Consider the following 21,022-nt stretch of genomic DNA (forward strand, 5'->3'; position numbering starts at 1 on the left):
TTCAGGAGTATTATGGCTAGGGGGTAGAAGCTATTTAGAAGCCTCTTGGACCTAGACTTGTCGCTCCGGTACGGCTGCCGTGCGGTAGCAGAGAGAACAGTCTATGACTAGGGTGGCTGGAGTCGTTGCCAATTTTTAGGGCCTTTCTCTGACACTACCTGGTATAGAGGTCCTGGATAGCAGGAAGCTTGGCCCCAGTGATGTACTGGGCCGTACGCACTATCCTTTGTAGTGCCTTGCGGTCGGAGGTCGGGCAGTTGCCATACCAGGCAGTGATGCAACTAGTCAGGATGCTCTCGATGGTGCAGCTGTAGAACCTTTTGAGGATCTGAGGACCCATGCCAAATCTTTTCAGTCTCCTGAGGGGGAATAGGTTTTGTCGTGCCCTCTTCACGACTGTCTTGGTGTGCTTGGACCATGTTAGTTTGTTGGTGATGTGGACACCAAGGAACTTGAAACCCTCGACCTGCTCCACTACAGCCCCGACGATGAGAAGGGGGGCGTGCTCGGTCCTCTTTTTCCTGTAGTCCACAAGCATCTCCTTCCTGTAGTGCACTCTCAATCATTTGAAGTGGCTGCAAAGGGGAGAAATTAAAGTTTATTCTTGGTCAAATAGAGAACTGGAGGGTTTAACTACAAACGGGATTAGGGGACTATTCTTGGTCCTTCGTGATATTTGCATAACATCTCAACAACATTTTTAAATTATGCATATATAATGTGCTCTCTTGGAGGAAAATACATCTCTGCAGAACAGTTACAGAGATGAAAGGCTGTGGCTGAGGGGAACTATGTGTCCCTGGTTTGAACATGACATTCTAATAAGGGCACAGGGCATGTCCAGCCTACCGGGGAGGGGGGTTGGGAGTCCATTTCTTCGTTAGTTAATTAGAGTACAATCCTGAGACTTCGCTCACTCACACAGACACTTGTACCAGCATACCCCGTTTCAGAAATAGAATGAGAATTAGTGAGAGAGAAAGTGTGAAAAAGAGAGTGAAGGGAAAAAGGCAGAGGGGACATTCACACACTGGTCAGTATCACTGATTAGTTGATATTCTGAATGCTGACACCATTGAACTCCAGGACCCCAGAACCTCAGTTAGGGTCATACGGATGGCCTGCAGATGTTACATTAGCAATTCAATGTACCATCTCTAGTTAACTATGTAGACTATTTCTAGTTGTCTCTCCAGAAATGTTTGGTAAGGCAAGTTGGGGCACGTAGTGAGCCACAGTGGCATTGGAAGCATTAATATGCTTTGATATGTAGCCATTTATTAATCTCTCTTGGAAGTCATACAACAAAAGAGGTCACTGAAAAACAAGTTTCAACAAGAGGCATAATTTACAGAAACCGTTAAAAGAATGAAAGCTTCACTACTTGCAATGAATGTTTCAAGAATCACTGGAAGAGTTAGCTCATGCTTTTCCTTTACATTTCATTAACTGTCTTGAATAAATTAAAATACAGTTCCAGGTCTGGTTAAGTGGCAGATACTGTACCTACAGTCCATTTTCATGTCTTCAAACCTAGGCAAAAAGCAGGTGAAATGGAGATTGATAAGGCTATATCAGACTTTGGGTCGAAGTTCCATTGGGCTCTATGAGTTCGACCTGCAAAGCCCAACAGAGTTGAGAAGCATCAGTATTCAATGAGCTGGTCCACATAAAAAAAAGTGCACTGGTGCAGGAGTCTTTGATTAGTTGGGCATCGATAAGGCAATGGATTCTATGCAGCTTAAGGAGACTGTCTCTGGAGGACAGTTTTTGTTTTCAGAGGGGTTTTAGAAATTATAATTTTTAAAGGTGGGTCTTTTACTTTTTTCCCTGTAGATTTTGGAATAGATTTGTATTTTGTGGTCCTAAAACGTCTAAAATACAATTTTAAAGATACACTTGTTGTAAATCCAACCACAGTGTCTGATTTCAAAAAGGCTTTTCGGCGAAAGCAGAACATATCATTGTGTTAGGTCAGCAACTAGTCACAGAAAGCATACAGCCATTTTCCAACCAAAGAGAGGAGTCACAAAAAGCAGAAATAGAGATAAAATTAATCACTAACCTTTGATATTCTTCATCAGATGACACTCCCGGGACAACATGTTACACAATACATAGCCATGTTTGTTTTGTTCGATCAAGTTCATATGACACTCCCGGGACAACATGTTACACAATACATAGCCATGTATGTTTTGTTCGATCAAGTTCATATTTATATCCAAAAACCTCAGTTTACATTTGGCTTTGCCTCCAAAACATCCCGTGAATTTGCACAGAGCCACGTCAATTTACAGAAATACTCATAATAAACTTTGATAAAAGATACAAGTATTATGCACAGAATTATAGATATACTTCTCCTTATTAATGCAACCGCTTTGTCAGATTTCAAAAAAGCTTTACGGAAAAAGCAAACCATGCAATAATCTGAGTACGGCGCTCAGAGACCAAAACAAGCCAAACATATACCCGCCATGTTGCGGAGTCAACAGAAGTCAGAAATAGCATTATAAATATTCACTTACCTTTGATGATCTCCATCAGAATGCACTCCCAGGAATCCCAGTTCTACAATAAATGTTTGATTTGTTCGATAACGTCCATAATTTATGTCCAACTACCTCCTTTTTGTTTGCGCGTTTAGCCCAGTAATCCAAATGCTCAATGCGCGATCGCTTAGTTCAGACGAAAAGTCAAAAAAGTAATATTACAGTTCGTAGAAACATGTCAAACGAAGTATAGAATCAATCTTTAGGATGTTTTTATGATAAATCTTCAATAATGTTGCAACTGGAGAATTCCTTTGTCTTCAGAAATGCAATGGAACTCAAGCTAACTCTCACGTGAACGCGCATGGTCAGCTCATGGCACTCTGCCAGACCACTGACTCAATCCCCTCTCATTCCCCCCTCCTTTACAGTAGAAGCATCAAACAAGGTTCTAAAGACTGTTGACATCTAGTGGAAGCCTTAGGAAGTGCAATTTGACCCCATGGACACTGTATATTCGATAGGCAAAGAGTTGAAAAACTACAAACCTCAGATTTCCCACTTCCTGGTTGGATTTTTCTCAGGTTTTCGCCTGCCATATGAGTTATGTTATACTCACAGACATCATTCAAACAGTTTTAGAAACTTCGGAGTGTTTTCTATCCAAATATACTAATATGCATATATTAGCAACTGGGACTGAGTAGCAGCCAGTTTACTCTGGGCACGCTTTTCATCCAAACGTGAAAATGCTGCCCTCTCAAACAGGTTAACTGACTTGCCTAGTTAAATAAAGGTGTAAAAAATAATAATAATAATACAAATTTTAAAAATCTGCCAATTGGTGTCCAAAAATACCCATTAAAACTTGAAATCGGCCCTAATTAATCGGCCATTCGGATTAATCGGTCGACCTCTACTTTTAATGTCAGACAAAACAAATTAAGCTAATTTCAGTCGTTGATATTCCGTTAGAAAGACTGTAAAGAGGAAACTTGCACAGTATGTCTACCATGTGCGTATATTTATTTAGAAAGACACCCAAAATTGCTTTACAGTAAAAAAAAAAAAAGAAATCAAAACAAAACATAAAATTAAACAAAAACATTAACAAAGAGAGGGGTGGCTCAAGGAAGGCTGTATAATAGATAGTCTGTTGGTCCCTCGAGTACACAGCATATTACACTTTAAATGTGTAGCTATAGCACTTTGAATGAATTCTATTGTGTAGTTTCTGTGTTTTCATGTTTTATGTGCCGTCTTTTTAAGCACATGACCAAATGAATTTCCCCCTGGTGGGATCTAAATCTCTCTAGTAGGGAAAGAGTGTGATGTATCAGTGTACGGGGAGGGTAGGGTTGGGGTTTGGATACAAACCTGGCAAGATACGAACCCGGCAAGAGCTTTGTAATGTAGGTCAGAAGGAAATAATAAATGCGTTGGGAGACGGGGAGACAGTGGTGTTCACAGAGGACAGGGGTGATGTGCTACCAGGACTTAGTATGGGTGAGGATTCGGGGTGCAGAGTTTTGAACCATTTGGAGCTTATGGAGGGAGTTTGAGTTGATACCGGAGAGTGGTGAGTTTCAGTATTCAAGACGGGAGAAGATGAATGCATGTATGAGGGTTTCAGCGGCAGGACTTGAGAGGGAGGACCTGACATTGGGAATGTTGTGGAAGAATGAGGATTTGACAGTCTGTCTTATATGGTGGTCAAAGGAGAGGGTGGAGTCCAGGATGATGCCAAGGTTGTGTGTGTGGTGGGAGGGAGGGACAGTGGTGTCGTCAATGGTGAGGGTGAGGTTGCCAGCTTTGGTGAGGGTGGCTTTGGTGCCTATGAGGAGGAGTTTTGTTTTATCACTGTTGAGGTTGAGGAAGTTTTGTTGCATCCATGTTTTTATTGCAGAGAGCCAGGATTCAGTGTGGGTTGAGGAGGGATTTGGTGCTGAGGTTGATCTGGGTGTCATCGGCATAGCAGTGGAAGTCAAGATTGAAGTGATAGAGGATCTGACCAAGGGGGAGGATATAGATGATGAAGGTAATTGACAACTTTGAGGAGTGCAGCATCAGTACTGTGGAGGGGGTGGAAATCAGACTTTAGGGGCTCGAAGAGGTTGTTCATTAGCGGGTGGGTTTGTAATTCGGAGGCAACCGTTTGTTCCAGAGTCTTGGCAAGGAAGGATAGGTTGGAAATGGGGTGGAAGTTATTGAGGATGGTGGTGTCCAATCCTGGATTTTTTAAAGACGGGGGTGACTGCAGCTGTTTTGTAGTTAGAGGGGACAGTTCCGTGGGCGAGGGAGAGGTTGAAGATGTGTGTGATATATGGATAGAGATCAGGCTTGATGAGAACAGTGGGGAGAAGATCCAGGGAGCAAGTTGTAGTCTTGGATGACATGATGAGTTTTGATATATAGGGAGAGTCAATTGGGGGCGAATTCAGAGAGCCGGGTTACAGGGGTGACGGTTGGGAGGTTAACAGGGGGAGGGGCGGCTGAGGGAGGTTGATCAGTCAGTGATGAATTTAGTTTGGTGATCTTTTCCTTGAAAAACTGAAGGAAGGAGTTGCAGAGTTCAGTGGAGGGAGTAGAGAAGGTGTCTTCACAGGGCCTTCAAGTAGTTTGCTGCCAGTGGAGAACAGTCTGGGAGTACTACTTGGAGCTGTGGATGATGTTGGAGAAGTAGGCCAACCTGGCAGCACTGAGGGCATCTCTGTAGGTGGAGAGGTAGAGTTTGTAGGCCTAAGTGTGGACAGTTAGCCCAGACTTCCTGCTCAGGCTCTCCACGCAGCTACAAGCTTGCTTGTACGGAGCTCAGGGGTAAACAAGGAGGAGAAGGAGGCCAGGTTTAGTTTGGAGGGGTCCAGAGAGTTGAGGGTGACAGATACAGCAGTGTTGAATTGGGCAGCTAGTTCATCAGGTGAGTTGGGGGCGTGGTCAAGGAGCAGGGCAGAGCAGATGGCATCAGAGACATAGAGGGGGTCGACAGCTTTGATGTTGAGGAAGGAGAGTGTGGCGTGAGTTTGAGGGAAGAGAGAAGCTAAGGATCTTGTGCTCAGACGGAACAGGGAGGGGGAAATATGAGTTTAGGCCAACCGAGAAGACGAGATCAACTATGTGTCCCTTAAAGAGAGTGGGAAAATGTACATGTTGGGTAATATTGAAACAGTCTAGAACAGCAATAAAATCAGAGGCAAGTGGGCCTCCCGAGTGCCGCAGCGGTCTAAGGCACTGCATCACAGAGTTGCGGCGTAACTACAGCCTGGAGTTCGATCCCGGGAGTCCCATAGGGCGACTCACAATTGGCCCAGTGTCGTCCGGGTTAGCGGAGGGTTTGGCCAGGTGGGCTTTACTTGGCTCATCACGCTCTAGCGACTCCTTGTGGCGGGCCAGGCGCCTGCAGGCTGACTTCGGTTGTCAGTTGAACGGTGTTTCCTCTGACACATTGGTGCGTCTGGCTTCCGGGTTACGCAAGCGGGTGTTAAGAAGTGCGGTGGGCGGGTCATGTTTCAGAGGACGCATGACTCAACCTTTGCCTCTCCCAAGCCCATTGGGGAGTTGCAGCGACGAGACAAAATCGTAATATCATGAAATTTGGGAGAAAAAGGGGGTAATTTTTGTAATAAATCATTGTAGATAGTCAGATTGCCAAGCAACTGTAAGCAGGGCGATAGTGGGACAGCAATGTTGAGTAGTTCAGACAGGAATTATTAATTTCCTTTTGGAGGACGGTACACGAGCAATGTATTCAAATGAGACAGTAGGGAGAGACAGTAGGGAGAGAGTTCAGTTATTTTGATTTTGGAGTTGATATGCCAACTCTCCCCTGTGAGGATTGTAGAGTCGAGGCTACTTCAGGAGTCTCACGCCTTATCACATGAGGGGAAAGGATAAACTGATGGCTTTGCCAGTCGCCTCGGCCTCAGCCAACCCCCAGAGTCCCACAGCGCTTATGATCCAGGCTCCTTCGTAATTTTCCCCTGTTCTTACCACCCATCATAATTAATGTCCCAAAATGTGATTTTCCTTGTGTCCTTGGAAGTTTCCTCCAAGGATATGGATTCCTGAGTGCAGTTTTATTTTTTCTCTCAGCTGACCAGACACATGGTATTCCCCTCACATGCTTTCCACACACTGCAAGGTCAGAGACCCCTGACCAGAGGCCCACGGGTCAATGATTTTTGTTTCAGGTAGAGATATTTCCATGGCATCCTTGAGCCGGCTTCCTAACTTGCACCGTTGCACAGCGAATGAAATCGAAATCCACCACGGCCATGAAATTGGATCCAGTCTGTGTTGACTCTGTAATATATAACTTTTCCATTGGTTTTTATATATTGTTATGGAATGTACAGACAATGTTTGTTTGTGTGAGAGACAAAGACAGAGTATATATATGACCTTCTCAAATACTTGTCTTGTATAGACAATTCCCCTAACCCGGCATACTTATAGTTTTTTATATTTTATATCTCATAAGGAAAATGAATATTGTGTGTATTGTGTAATACAAGTATGCAATTAAAGGTTTCAAACATAACTCAAAGTAGGCCTCCAACTCAGAGGTGTTGAGCTAGCATCATACTGCAGATAATGCTTGGCATACTCCCTGTGTAACAATGTTGCTTCTGTCCCTTTCCTTGCCCCAACCTGGGTTTGAACCAGGGATCCTCTGACCACATCAACAACTGCCTCCCACAAGCATCTATATATCGCTCCACAAAACCGCTGCCCTTACTGACCAAGGGAAACAACTACTTCAAGGTCTCTGAGTGAGTGACGTCACCGATTGAGACGGCACTAGCATGCACTGCTAACTTGCTAGCCATTTCACAGAAGTTACACAAGCAGACATCCGGACGGTCCCTAGGTGTCAGGTCTTAATCAAGCTGAAGGCTGTGTCAGCCCTAAGTCAATGTAACACCAGCGTCCTCCATTTGTTCACTGCCAGGCTTTGCCTGGATTACGTCCTGTACCATCACTCCCCCCGGCACCTCTCCAACTTGTCATCTGAGCCCAGTGCTGAGGGACACCGAATGGGGTTGGGGGATGACTAGGCTGTAGCAATTACAAATTTGAGCCTTCCTGAACTTAAATGGCGATTTATAGTCATCTCAACAAAAGGATAAATCAGCTTTTGTCCAAGGGCTTCTAGGAATTGATTGAGCCAATTGCAAGAATATTTTTTTAGGGGGTAGATCAGCTTTAATATTGGAGATAGATTGTGGCTTCTATCAATGTAATTATCTGCATCATTTCCAATCCCCCATATATTTTTGGGGTAATATGTATATTTTATTATAGATTTTCCTTTATTATTTTCACCTAGCCCTACCATCTCTTCCCTAATTGGAGTAAACTAATGGACAACAATACTTACACTTTTACTTCCAGTTTATAGATACTATATACATTTTACGGACACAGTATATTTTATATTAGTTATCTTGTTTATTGTTATTTTTAGTCCCACCCTTCAGCTCCCCTCAACCCCTCTAAACACCATCCAGTTTTGATTTCTATTTGCCATACATTTTTCAACTGTGCTGTGATGTTTTAGAAAAGTTCTGAACATTTCTATTCTCATAGTTTCTACAGATTGTAAATATTTATTTTGGGGGGCTAAGAGTATTATTATATTTTTTATTGATTGACTATGACTTTTCAAATCACCCAGGAGTGCTATTTGGAGAGTTAGCTCCAGGTAAATGTTGCAATTCTTCACTTGGCTACCCAGGGCTTCAGGTAGCCTAGTGGTTAGAGTGTTGGACTAGTAACCGGAAGGTTGCAAGATTGAATCCCCAAGGTACAAATCTGTCATTCTGCCACTGAACAAGGCACTGTTCCTAGGCTGCCATTGAAAATAAGAATTTGTTATTAACTGACTTGCCTAGTTAAATAAAGGTAAAATACATTTTAAAAATTCCTGAACTTGTGACCAAAAACTGTGACCAAAACAAGCTACATATGATTGTGTGACAAAACTGCATATATTTTTTTATTTTATCCCCTTTTCTCCCCAATTTTCGTGGTATCCAATCGCTAGTAATTACTATCTTGTCTCATCGCTACAACTCCCGTACGGGCTCGGGAGAGACGAAGGTCGAAAGCCATGCGTCCTCCGAAGCACAACCCAACCAAGCTGCACTGCTTCTTAACACAGCACGCCTCCAACCCGGAAGCCAGCCGCACCAATGTGTCGGAGGAAACACCGTGCACCCGCCCCCCTCGGTTAGCGCGCACTGCGCCCGGCCCGCCACAGGAGTCGCTGGAGCGCGATGAGACAAGGATATCCCTACCGGCCAAACCCTCCCTAACCCGGACGACGCTAGGCCAATTGTGCGTCGCCCCACGGACCTCCCGGTCGCGGCCGGCTGCGACAGAGCCTGGGCGCGAACCCAGAGACTCTGGTGACGCAGCTAGCACTGCGATGCAGTGCTCTAGACCACTGCGCCACCCGGGAGGCCTAAAACTGCATATTTTAGAGAGGCCTTTTATTGTCTCCAGCACAATGTGCACCTTTGTAATGATCATGCTGTTTAATCAGCTTCATGATATGCCACACCTGTCAGTTGGATGGATTATTTTGGCAAACTAGAAATGCTCACTAACAGGGATGTAAACTATTTTTTAGCTTTTTGTGGGTATGAAACATTTCTGGGATATTTTATTTCAGCTCATGAAACATGGGACCAACACTTTACATGTTGCATTTATATTTTTGTTCAAGATAATACACTTATCATAATTCGGTTGTAATCGAGAGGTAAGAAAAATTATCTAGATCCTCTATGAGGCTGAATGTAGGGATCCAAATTGTGGATTTAAAAGAACATGAATCATCAGCGTTTGTTTTTAAGCCCTGGATTTCTAGACCCTTGATATTATTGTTGGATCTGATTTGAATAGCTAAAATTTTTATGGCCATAATAAATAGAATTGCAGATAGTACATCAAAAAACGTTTGATATACCTCAACTGGTATGCCATCAAGCCCTGGAGTTTTCCCAGACTTAGCCCTCGTGTGGTGTTTGTTATTCACCCAATGTTTCGCGTGTCTGATGGACCCACAACGTTATTTGGTTTTTAAAACAATACAGCCATAACAATTTACGTAAAAATATTTAATACTTAGATGTTGACTTATATCAATTAGAAGCAATATAGACAGCATACACTTGACAGTTCTATTGTTTCCAGTACTTGTCTTATAATTATTATCTCCAATGTATCGTCCATGTAAAAAACTTTTCTGATTAGGATGAATAATATCCGACAATACCTTTTTTAATTCTATGCACTATGCATTCACAACACTGAAGTGTAAGGGGCCTCCAATTTTTTAAATGGACTGGATCTTTATATTTACCACCTGGGTCCTGTTTCAGTAATAGTGAAATCAGACCTTGTTGACTATCGGATAGTCTACCATTTTTAAAGGAGTGGTTAAAACATGCTAATAATGGTCCTCTGAGTACATCAAAAAACGTTTGATATACCTCAAATGGTATGCCATCAAGCCCTGGAGTTTTCCCAGACTTAGCCCTCGTGTGGTGTTTGTTATTCACCCAATGTTCGCGGGTCTGATGGACCCACAACGTTATTTAGTTTTTAAAACAATACAGCCATAACAATTTACGTAAAAATATTTAATACTTAGATGTTGACTTATATCAATTAGAAGCATTATAGACAGCATACATGGTTAATATTTGCTTTTCCTCTGCTAGATCACATTTATCAATAAAAGCGCACATTTTTTGGGGGGGGTGAAATGTAATTTTTGTAAACAAAAAAAAAATATTATAATCAAGATATGGGTAGAATAAATTATGTTTATCTTGAGCAAATATAAATGAAACAATGTTTTCATCACTATTGATGTTTAACTGAACAAATTTGGAAGAGCAAATTTTACATATAGTATTTTATGGAAATTATAAATGAGCCCCATTGAACACAAATTAAGGCCGGTCTACACACAACGTGAGGGACAGAGTTTTACTGTGTGTGTGTTGCAAATGTAATTCTTGCACTTGATGCATGTGTACTGTGTCTTCCTGTCCTTGGTTCCACACTCATTGCAGCGCTTCTTCTTGTTGCTACCGACTGCAATCTAGAATGATGAAAACGCTTAACATCTCACTCACTCACATATATAGTTACAGCAGACCAAGGTAGGAGAGAGTCAGACGCACACACATGCAACAACATCACTCACACATACTTCTGATAGTGGAGTTGTTGGTTCTGTGGTTCGGGCAGATGGGGCACCAGCATCCTCCTTCTGAATCCTGAGTTGGGAGCACTAGCATGTTTTTTCGTACTGTTCTTACCATCGTCAGCTTCCTCTTGAGGTGCTCACAACTAAGCTTTAGCCCCACCCATATCGTTTCGCTCTCAAAGCGCACACTTGACGCTCTGGACGATAATTTGTTTACCTCTGGATAACATGTAAACAGCCTAACCAGCCCTGCTGGCAACAATTTCATTACCCTTTTTTGCAGACATTTACTGACACCGGCAATATTCAACGGGTGTTGTACACACATCACGTAATGTTAGCTACCGAGCCAGCCAGCCAACATTAGCTAGTTAAACAATAAACAGTGCCAACAATGCCACAGTGCTGGTGTAACAGTATTGCTTCCATCCCTCTCCTCGCCCCTGCCTGGGCTTGAACCATTGACCCTCTGCACACATCAACAACTGCCCCACGAAGCATCATTACCTATCGCTCCACAAAAGCCAAGGCTCTTGCAGAGCAAGGGAAACAACTACTTCAAGGTCTCAGGGCGAGTGACATCACCGATTTGAAACGCTATTAGTGCGTACCCCGCTAAGTAGATAGCCATTTCATACCGGTTACACTCACCCCCCTTTGACCTCCTCCTTTTCCGCAGCAACCCGTGATCCAGGTCAACAGCATCAATGCAACAGTTTTGATTCAGTCCCTCTCCTTGCCCATACCTGGGCTTCGAAGCAGGGACCCTCTGCACACTTCAACAACTGACACCCCCGAAGCATCGTTATCTATCGCTCCACAAAAGCTACGGCTCTTGCAGAGCAAGGGAAACAATTACTTCAAGGTCTCAGGGTGAGTGACATCACTGATTGAAACGCTATTAGCGTGCACCCCGCTAACTAGCTAGCTATTTCACACTGGTTACACTGGGAGCTAACCAACCATGATTAGGCTCTAACTAGAACAGCACATGGCTCTGGGAAACAAATAATAACGTCAGCTAGGGAGCCAGCCAGCTAACGTTAGCTAGCTAACAGTACACTTGAGCTTAAGACATATAGCTTGCTAGCTAGGTAAACAATGTACCTAGCTACAGTGGTTCCTCCTTTAAAACCACCATAATATTAATCAAATAATTTAACCAGGTAGGCAAGTTGAGAACAAGTTCTCATTTACAATTGCGACCTGGCCAAGATAAAGCAAAGCAGTTCGACACATACAACAACACAGAGTTACACATGGAGTAAAACAAACATGCAGTCAATAATACGGTAGAAAAAATAAGTATACACAATGTGAGCAAATGAGGTGAGATAAGGGAGGTAAAGGCAAAAAAAAGGCCATGGTGGCGAAGTAAATAAAATATAGCAAGTAAAACACTGGAATGGTAGATTTGCAGTGGAAGAATGTGCAAAGTAAAGATATAAATAATGGGGTGCAAAGGAGCAAAATAAATAAATAAATAAATACAATAGGGGGAGAGGTAGTTGTTTGGGCTAAATTATAGATGGGCTATGTACAGGTGCAGTAATCTGTGAGCTGCTCTGACAGCTGGTGCTTAAAGCTAGTGAGGGAGAAAAGTGTTTCCAGTTTCAGAGATTTTTGTAGTTCATTCCAGTTATTGGCAGCAGAGAACTGGAAGGAGAGGTGGCCAAAGGAAGAATTGGTTTTGGGGGTGACCAGAGAGATATACTTGCTGGAGCGCGTGCTACAGGTGGGTGCTGCTATGGTGAACAGCGAGCTGAGATAAGGGGGGACTTTACCTAGCAGGGTCTTGTAGATGACCTGGAGCCAGTGGGTTTGGCGACGAGTATGAAGCGAGGGCCAGCCAACGAGAGCGTACAGGTCGCAGTGGTGGGTAGTATATGGGGCTTTGGTGACAAAACGGATGGCACTGTGATAGACTGCATCCAATTTATTGAGTAGGGTATTGGAGGCTATTTTGTAAATGACATCGCCGAAGTCGAGGATCGGTAGGATGGTCAGTTTTACAAGGGTATGTTTGGCAGCATGAGTGAAGGATGCTTTGTTGCGAAATAGGAAGCTAATTCTAGATTTAACTTTGGATTGGAGATGTTTGATGTGAGTCTGGAAGGAGAGTTTACAGTCTAACCAGACACCTAGGTATTTGTAGTTGTCCACATATTCTAAGTCAGAACCGTCCAGAGTAGTGATGTTAGACGGGCGGGCAGGTGCAGCGATCGGTTGAAGAGCATGCATTTCGTTTTACTTGTATTTAAGAGCAATTGGAGGCCACGGAAGGAGAGTTGTATGGTATTGAAGCTCGTCTGGAGGGTTGTTAACACAGTGTCCAAAAAAGGGCCAGAAGTATACAGAATGGTGTCGTCTGCGTAGAGGTGGATCAGAGACTCACCAGCAGCAAGAGCGACATCATTGATGTATACAGAGAAGAGAGTCGGTCCAAGAATTGAACCCTGTGGCACCCCCATAGAGACTGCCAGAGGCCCGGACAACAGGCCCTCCGATTTGACACACTGAACTCTATCAGAGAAGTAGTTGGTGAACCAGGCGAGGCAATCATTTGAGAAACCAAGGCTATCGAGTCTGCCGATGAGAATGTGGTGATTGACAGAGTCGAAAGCCTTGGCCAGGAATACGGCTGCACAGTATTGTTTCTTATCGATGGCGGTTAAGATATCGTTTAGGACCTTGAGCGTGGCTGAGGTGCACCCATGACCAGCTCTGAAACCAGATTGCATAGCGGAGAAGGTATGGTGGGATTCGAAATGGTCGGTAATCTGTTTGTTGACTTGGCTTTCGAAGACCCTAGAAAGGCAGGGTAGGATAGATATAGGTCTGTAGCAGTTTGGGTCAAGAGTGTCCCCCCCTTTGAAGAGGGGGATGATCGCAGCTGCTTTCCAATCTTTGGGAATCTCAGACGATACGAAAGAGAGGTTGAACAGGCTAGTAATAGGGGTTGCAACAATTTCGGCAGATAATTTTAGAAAGAAAGGATCCAGATTGTCTAGCCCGGCTGATTTGTAGGGGTACAGATTTTGCAGCTCTTTCAGAACATCAGCTGACTGGATTTGGGAGAAGGAGAATTGGGGAAGGCTTGGGCGAGTAGCTGTGGGGGGTGCAGTGCTGTTGACCGGGGTAGGGGTAGCCAGGTGGAAAGCATGGCCAGCCATAGAAAAATGCTTATTGAAATTCTCAATTATAGTGGATTTATCGGTGGTGACAATGTTTCCTAACCTCAGTGCAGTGGGCAGCTGGGAGGAGGTGTTCTTATTCTCCATGGACTTTACAATGTCCCAGAACTTTTTTGAGTTTGTGTTGCAGGAAGCAAATTTCTGCTTGAAAAAGCTAGCCTTGGCTTTTCTAACTGCCTGTGTATATTGGTTTCTAGCTTCCCTGAAAAGMTGCATATCACYGGGGCTGTTCGATGCTAATGCAGAACYCCATAGGATGTTTTTGTGTTGGTTAAGGGCAGTCAGGTCTGGAGAGAACCAAGGGCTATATATGTTCCTGGTTCTAAATTTCTTGAATGGGGCATGCTTATTTAAGATGGTGAGGAAGGCTTTTTTTTTTTAAATAACCAGGCATCCTCTACTGACGGGATGAGATCAATATCCTTCCAGGATACCCCGGCCAGGTCGATTAGAAAGGCCTGCTCGCTGAAGTGTTTCAAGGAGCGTTTGACAGTGATGAGTGGAGGTCGTTTGACCGCTAAGCCATTACGGATGCAGGCAATGAGGCAGTGATTGCTGAGATCTTGGTTGAAAACAGCAGAGGTGTATTTGGAGGGCAAGTTGGTTAGGATGATATCTATGAGGGTACCCGTGTTAACGGCTTTGGGGTGGTTTTGGGGTGGTACCCTGTAGGTTCATTGATAATTTGTGTGAGATTGAGGGCATCAAGCTTGGATTGTAGGATGGCTGGGGTGTTAAGCATGTTCCAGTTTAGGTCGCCTAGCAGCACGAGCTCTGAAGATAGATGGGGGGCAATCAGTTCACATATGGTGTCCAGAGCACAGCTGGGGGCAGAGGGTGATCTATAGCAGGCGGCAACGATGAGAGACTTGTTTTTAGAGAGGTGGATTTTTAAAAGTAGAAGTTCAAATTGCTTGGGTACAGACCTGGATAGTAGGACAGAACTCTGCAGGCTATCTTTGCAGTAGATTGCAACACCGAATTAAGCAAGTACCAGTCAAAAGTTTGGACAAACCTACTCATTCCAGAGTTTTTCTTTATTTTTACAATTTTCTACATTGTAGAATAATAGTGAAGACATCACAACTATGAAATAACACATATGGAATCAGTTAAGAACAAATTATTATTTACAAGGACAGCCTATTCCTTCCTCCATGTCGGGGATTTGAATCCCGGTCTCCCGCGTGCCCGCATTCTCTTGTACAGCCACTATTGAAGGCTATCAAATGCTTCTCTAAGATGCCCTCTGGTGGTCAAACTAGCACTAACAAGCATTAATGAATGGTACCAGTGGTTCACACTTAAATAACGTGCCATAGAATTCTGCGGCACTATGCAAGTTGCGCCGCAGTACGCTGCAACTTTTAAAGGAGGAACCACTGTAGGTAAACAAAGTAAGCTCACACACGTCACATAACGTTAGCGAACGAGCCAGCCAGTTAATGTTAGCTAGTTAAACAACAATGAACAGTGCCAACAATGCCATAGTTCTGTCAAAATTTTCTGTCAAAATTTGAAAATGTGTAATATCTGAAAATGTAACGCTAGCTAGCTAACGGTAGACTATCTTACCTGTATACATCATCGTGCACGGATGTGTCTCCCTGTTAGGAATGCCATGCCACGGTTGCCCTTAGTTTGAAGATGTAATCCGGAGACAGGTGTTTCCTCCATCTCTTTAGCTATCAAACTCTAATTCCACTGATTTCAAAACTTGATCCTCCAGAAAGAGGAGAGCCACAATTATGTAGCTCCACTACACCATTTTTTTTTTATTTAAGCAACGTTCGACAGGGTTACCTACACAGACTGACGAGATTCTATGGCAAACCAATCCGAACTCCTCTCTCTGCATGTCCAGCCCACTCATTATCTCAGCCAATCATGGCTAGTGGGAAGGTTGCTATGGCTTAACCAACAAGGCTCATAATTTAAAATGTTATTTGTATTTACAGATGGCATATGAGTTTGTTATTAAGGCACATGAAACTTCACATTTTCTAGAAGGCATTTCTGCCCAAAAACGCATTTTGAGGAGAAAAAAAAAAGTTTTGCGTTCAAATGGTTCTCCTGTGAAGTCGTGACATGCGACATACGCCTAGTTTCCTGAATCAGGTCACATATGATGAAGCAGCATCACAGGCAGCCCAGATCTTGATTCCGTATTTGCGTGTTTAGACGGAATGTACTGCTTGAAGTGGCAGCGGCCCCTAAATGGCATAAGCTACTCATCAACAGTAACATTGCGCACAGTGTTGTAAAACAGGGGAAGGTGGTCCACCCACTTGTTCCACACTGACCTGATTGCAGATAGCTTGTCTCTACCGCCTTTCTGGTCTGGTGTCTCGGTTATCAATCCTGGAAATAATGTGAAAGTTTTCCAGAGTGATTGGAAATGTTCTGCCAGTTTCTGCATACCACAGGGATTATGTGGATTCCCCATTGGATCTAAAAACACCAGCAAGGTTAAGAAACCCAAAATATGCATGTAAATGAGTTTGGTCCATCTCCTTCCATCTCTCTCCAAAAACATGCCTTCCCTCCAAATTAGTGCAGTCCAGAATTACTTTCTGGATGGTGTCTGGGATGAACAGTTCAAAAGAAGACTTTATGTCCTGCACATAAGTAACCGCCATCTGTGTCGGCGCTGCTTGCATCCTTATCCTCATTGGCAGCCATGCGGGGTGGCTCATTCCTTGGGCAAGAAGAACATTCAATTTAAAAAAAAATTGACATCCATATTTCTCCTCCTGCAGGCTGCTGATGAGCTGGTTGCTGATGGGCTGGTTGCTGATGGGCTGGCCCTGGGGCTGGCTGCTGATGGGCTGGTCCTGGGGCTGGCTGAGGGTCAACCTCATCCTCTTCTTCCAACTCACTGTCAGTCTTCGAATTGACGGAGACATGATCCTCATATTCTGAAAATTCTTCATCTTCCAAGGTGGAAGATGTCCTTCCACACTAGCATCTCTTTCTGCAAATGTCTTTCTAAAGCCCTCTGAACAGAGATTATTTTTGCCATACTGATTAATTGTTGTAAGGAGCCTCACATACAAAGCTATTTATTTATTGTGCCCCTCCCCCAATTTGCCCCTGGCTGGGGTAGAGTGTGGGAAAATACTGCATTTTTTCAATGTATCGATATAATGTATTGTAATAACATTGTGCAGGTTCCTGCAAGACATTGTGTAGTTTCACACACTACAAAGGGTAAAGAGTGCGAGAAAAGCGGGAGACTGGCAGACAGGCAGGGAGATAGACAGGTTCTTGGTGTTATGTTGAAACAGCAGGCCCAGGGAGGAGGAAGACAGAGTGAAGGCACACAGCAAACCTTTTTGTTTCATTTTTACTTGTTTTCACCTACACCCTTTCCCACACTTTTATCCAGTGGACCCAAACACCACATAATACAAATGTGTAGGGGGGTGCACAGTGTGCACTCAATGAAAATGTGTTATTTTACATGTTCTTCACAGAAAATGAGCCAAGGCCAATGAGTCTCAGGTTAAAGGCTTTAAATGCATCAAGAAGTTCCTCCTCTGTAATTTGACCTTCACATTAGTTTTTCTGTACAGCTGTTCATTTTACATTATTAATAGAAAAACAATCCTTGCAATTAACTTTGTTTAGTGGAGATGGAGGAGACTGAAACGAAAAGCTTCAGATCTTTAGTTGATACCTCTAGGCCTTTCGCAGCTCTCTAACCCAAGTCGTTCTGCCCCATGTTGTTTTATTGAATGACGCAGAGAAGAAAAGACAGTCTCTATCTTCTGTTTATTGTTTACCGATTTGGGATTAACACTTCAATGAGCAAATGTATGATTTTGAACAGGGGGAGGAGGAGAGCCGTCTGTGTGCGGCAGAAAAACAATAAACAAATTTGTTTCCAATCCGGTGCTACTCCGTTGTCTTGTGAAGATTTCCCTCTCTGCCCTTCAAATAAAATGTCGGACTAATTATCAAATCGCTTCATATGGAGAATGCCAAGTATAGCACAGGTTTCAAAATGGCTGAGGGGGCCCGAGTAGAAGAAAGGGAAAAGCATGTTATTTTAAGCCACCCCCAAGGGAAACCTGCATTGGTTTAACCTTTTTCTGCTCTTTCGCTGACACCGCACTCAAGCCACCAGTCTCGATGACTTTCAATAGCGAGTCAATTAAGCCTAATTATGGCTCAGTGGAGGCCCCCGCCGTGGGAAACCTGACTTCAGGGCCCGTTCCTGGGGGCCCCATACCAAGAGCTATTAATCTGGTTGCACAGCTACTCCCCCTTTTCATCATTATCCACACAAACAAGCTCCCTGCTACTGTTTAATAAGCTATTCTCACACTGTCATGATCTATATCTCGAGTTATCAGGAAGGAGGAAAAGCTCCCCTTGCCTCGGCTACATTACACTTGCAGGCTAGCAGGAACTTCTAAGAGCTAGGCTGAACCCTGGGTTTGTAGCCATGGCTGTTGTGCTATTAGAAAAGAAAACAGTTAATTTGTTTAGGTTGTTAATTATTTAAACTGCTGTGGGGGAAAAATTGCCGGTGCTGTGTTTTTGATAGAACTATAACTCAGAGACAGAGCTTGACATTGCTAAGTAGCGCCAGTGTCAAAGTTCTGTCACCTAAATCTCCCCAACTCTGTGCAATTAGAGTCCTGCAGGATCCCTAGCCTTGTGTCAGTGAAAGGAGGCCATGCTTCTTCCATTGAACTGAGAGGGCAAACTGCAGGCATCGTTATCATTAATGCTAGGATTACTGAGCCGAGCAGGAATTTGGGAAGAGAGGACTTATTTTAAAAAATTGTGTGTGAGAGAGAAAATAACAGAGCCTTAAAAAGAGCCAATGGTGTGTCTCAATTAGGATGAGAGGAAGCATATGTTTGGGATCCCTGTAGCTTTGGTCACCTAGAATGTTTTCTGATGCTTTGAAGGACAGTATTGCCATCACACGAGTGGTAATGATGCATGACAATGCTGTGCAGTAGAAAGTAGGGGAGAGGGGGGAAGAACAATTGCAGTTTATAATTGCTGTTTCCCTGGCGTAATGGCTATTACGGATGTTAATGAAACAAGGTCATTGACCCTGGACATGGCGTGCTGCGTGGTTCAATGACTGGTGTGGACGCAATCGTTGGCTCCAATAGCTTTTGCAATATTCATTTGCAAACCATTTTATGGTTGTTGTGCCACCCAAGAGCTTTAAGTACATTCACTATAGATTAGTAATTTGAGTGCTGCACAATTTTAGCTCTCCTTTCCTTTCTCCTGTAGCCTTGGATTCCCTTTTTACCTTTGATTGTTTGTCTTTTGGTCAACGCTGGGCCCCTCAACTCCTCAAAAAGTCAAATTGACTGAAATGTCACCATGAATCAGTCTCCTGTCTCTTTCTTTCTCTCTCTCACTCTCTTTTTCTCTCTCGCTTTCTCTTTCTCTCTCGCTTTCTCTTTCTCTCTCTCTCACGCTCTCTTCCCGTGGCCCCCCCCATCTCTCTCTTAACAGCCCAGATCAGAACACGGTGCCTCTGGCCTCTCCCACCACACCCCGTTGCCATCTCCTATCTCTGTGCTCCTCCAATGTGGGGGAAAGCCTATCTCCATTGAATGAGAAGAGCTTTTGGCTCTCTGGGGTGCTGATGCGTCCACAGTGACTTGTCAGTGTTGGGGAACCCCAAGGGTCCCTGGCTCTCTGCTCCCTCTCCATTAGCCCTCCTCTCCTCTCTGCCCTAGTGACTGGCTGACACATGTATGACATCCACACATAGAGCACTAATGCTGGGATAAGGTCAGAAACAATCCCTCAGATCAGTCTCTGATTTATGCTCCACTTGGGTGTATCTGGCCTCTGATCACAAGTGGATATATATGCCCTCAAAGGCATTGGTGTGAATGCTAAGGAGGCTCTATATTCAAGCATTGTTGTTTTTAGGAAATTATGTTCCAGTGAAATTGATTATATTGTATTCTACAGTAAAGTGTTATCTATTTAGACTCATTACAGATTCATTAAATCATCTCCTCGATTTATTCATGGCCGTTGTTTACGTGTGCGGGTTTTGTGCAACGCAAAGTTTTGATATTACCTTTTGAAAATATGATTTTCATTGACCTTTCATTTGAAAAAAATTGCAGAGAAAACCAACTAACATCCATAACAATTAGTTTAGTTTGAAAAGGCACATTTTTCCAATTGTCTTTATTGGCATATTCATTAAGGTGCATTAATGCATTGATCCCCCTCCATTTCTTACGCTGTAATTGTGCAAACCTTGTTGACAGGGGAAAACGATTGCCATTGGTGCGCTTTATCCCTCCACCAGCTCTTGCCCTTGATGCAATTAGTCAGGCCTGATGGGGGCTGAAAGTAGTCTGGATGGGCCAAGTATAACACTCAAAGTTATGAGCGCACTAATAATTGCACCGAAGACAGAGCATTGTGGCAGTCCCTCCATTGTGACGACTTTTTCCTGTAAAATAGAAAGAGGGAAAACTCTAAAACGCTAGACAGTAGTGCATTGTGTGCGCTCGCAGGATGATAATAAGAGGGCCCTAGAATGTAATTGTCATCAAGAGAGGTGTAAGTGCAGGGTTGGTCAGGTTACGTTCTTAGTGCAGTCCGTTACAGTTACTAGTTACCTGTGCAGAATTTTAATCGGTAACATACCTTTTGGAATACCCAAACTCAGTAACGTAATTTGATTACTTTCAGTTACTTTTGGATTACTTTCCCATTAAGTGGCATTAGAAGAAGACAAAAAAGGATTTGGTGTGTGATCATAGTGGTCTCTGACTTGTGATCAGACTCGCTCAGGAGGAACAAACTTAAACTTGTGCCTTTTTTCTATGCTGAATTTAATGTCATTGAGAAAACAGAACGTTTTTTTTCCCTCGCAAACGTAATTTCTAAATTCAACAGTAATCAAATGTCATTGAGAAAACAGAAAGGTGTTACAATGTTTTTTGTTGCAAACATCATTTCTAAATTTAACAGTAATCCAAAAAGTAATAATCTTGTTTTTCAACAGTATCTATAATCTGATTACAATACTTTTTGCTGGCAACATAACTGATTACAGAGTGGATGGATGGAAGGGGAATCGCTACCTGTATCTGTGGCTATAGTGC

General features: G+C 43.4%; 1 protein-coding gene across 7 annotated transcripts in view; it reads left to right on the forward strand.

Annotated features, from left to right (window-relative positions):
- The window catches only part of LOC111950574 (neural cell adhesion molecule 1-like), a 326,193-nt gene that overhangs the window by 201,498 nt on the left and 103,673 nt on the right, over positions 1 to 21,022 (forward strand). The window contains exon 2 of one of the 7 annotated variants that reach the window (XM_070434388.1): positions 11,396 to 11,589. The exons of the other annotated variants lie outside the window; for them this stretch is intronic. The gene's annotated coding sequence lies outside the window, so the exon portion shown is untranslated. The remainder of the gene's footprint in view (positions 1 to 11,395; positions 11,590 to 21,022) is intronic. 7 annotated transcript variants of the gene reach the window in all.

This window comes from Salvelinus sp. IW2-2015, linkage group LG23 (assembly GCF_002910315.2).
Source record: "Salvelinus sp. IW2-2015 linkage group LG23, ASM291031v2, whole genome shotgun sequence".
Lineage (NCBI taxonomy): Eukaryota > Metazoa > Chordata > Actinopteri > Salmoniformes > Salmonidae > Salvelinus > Salvelinus sp. IW2-2015.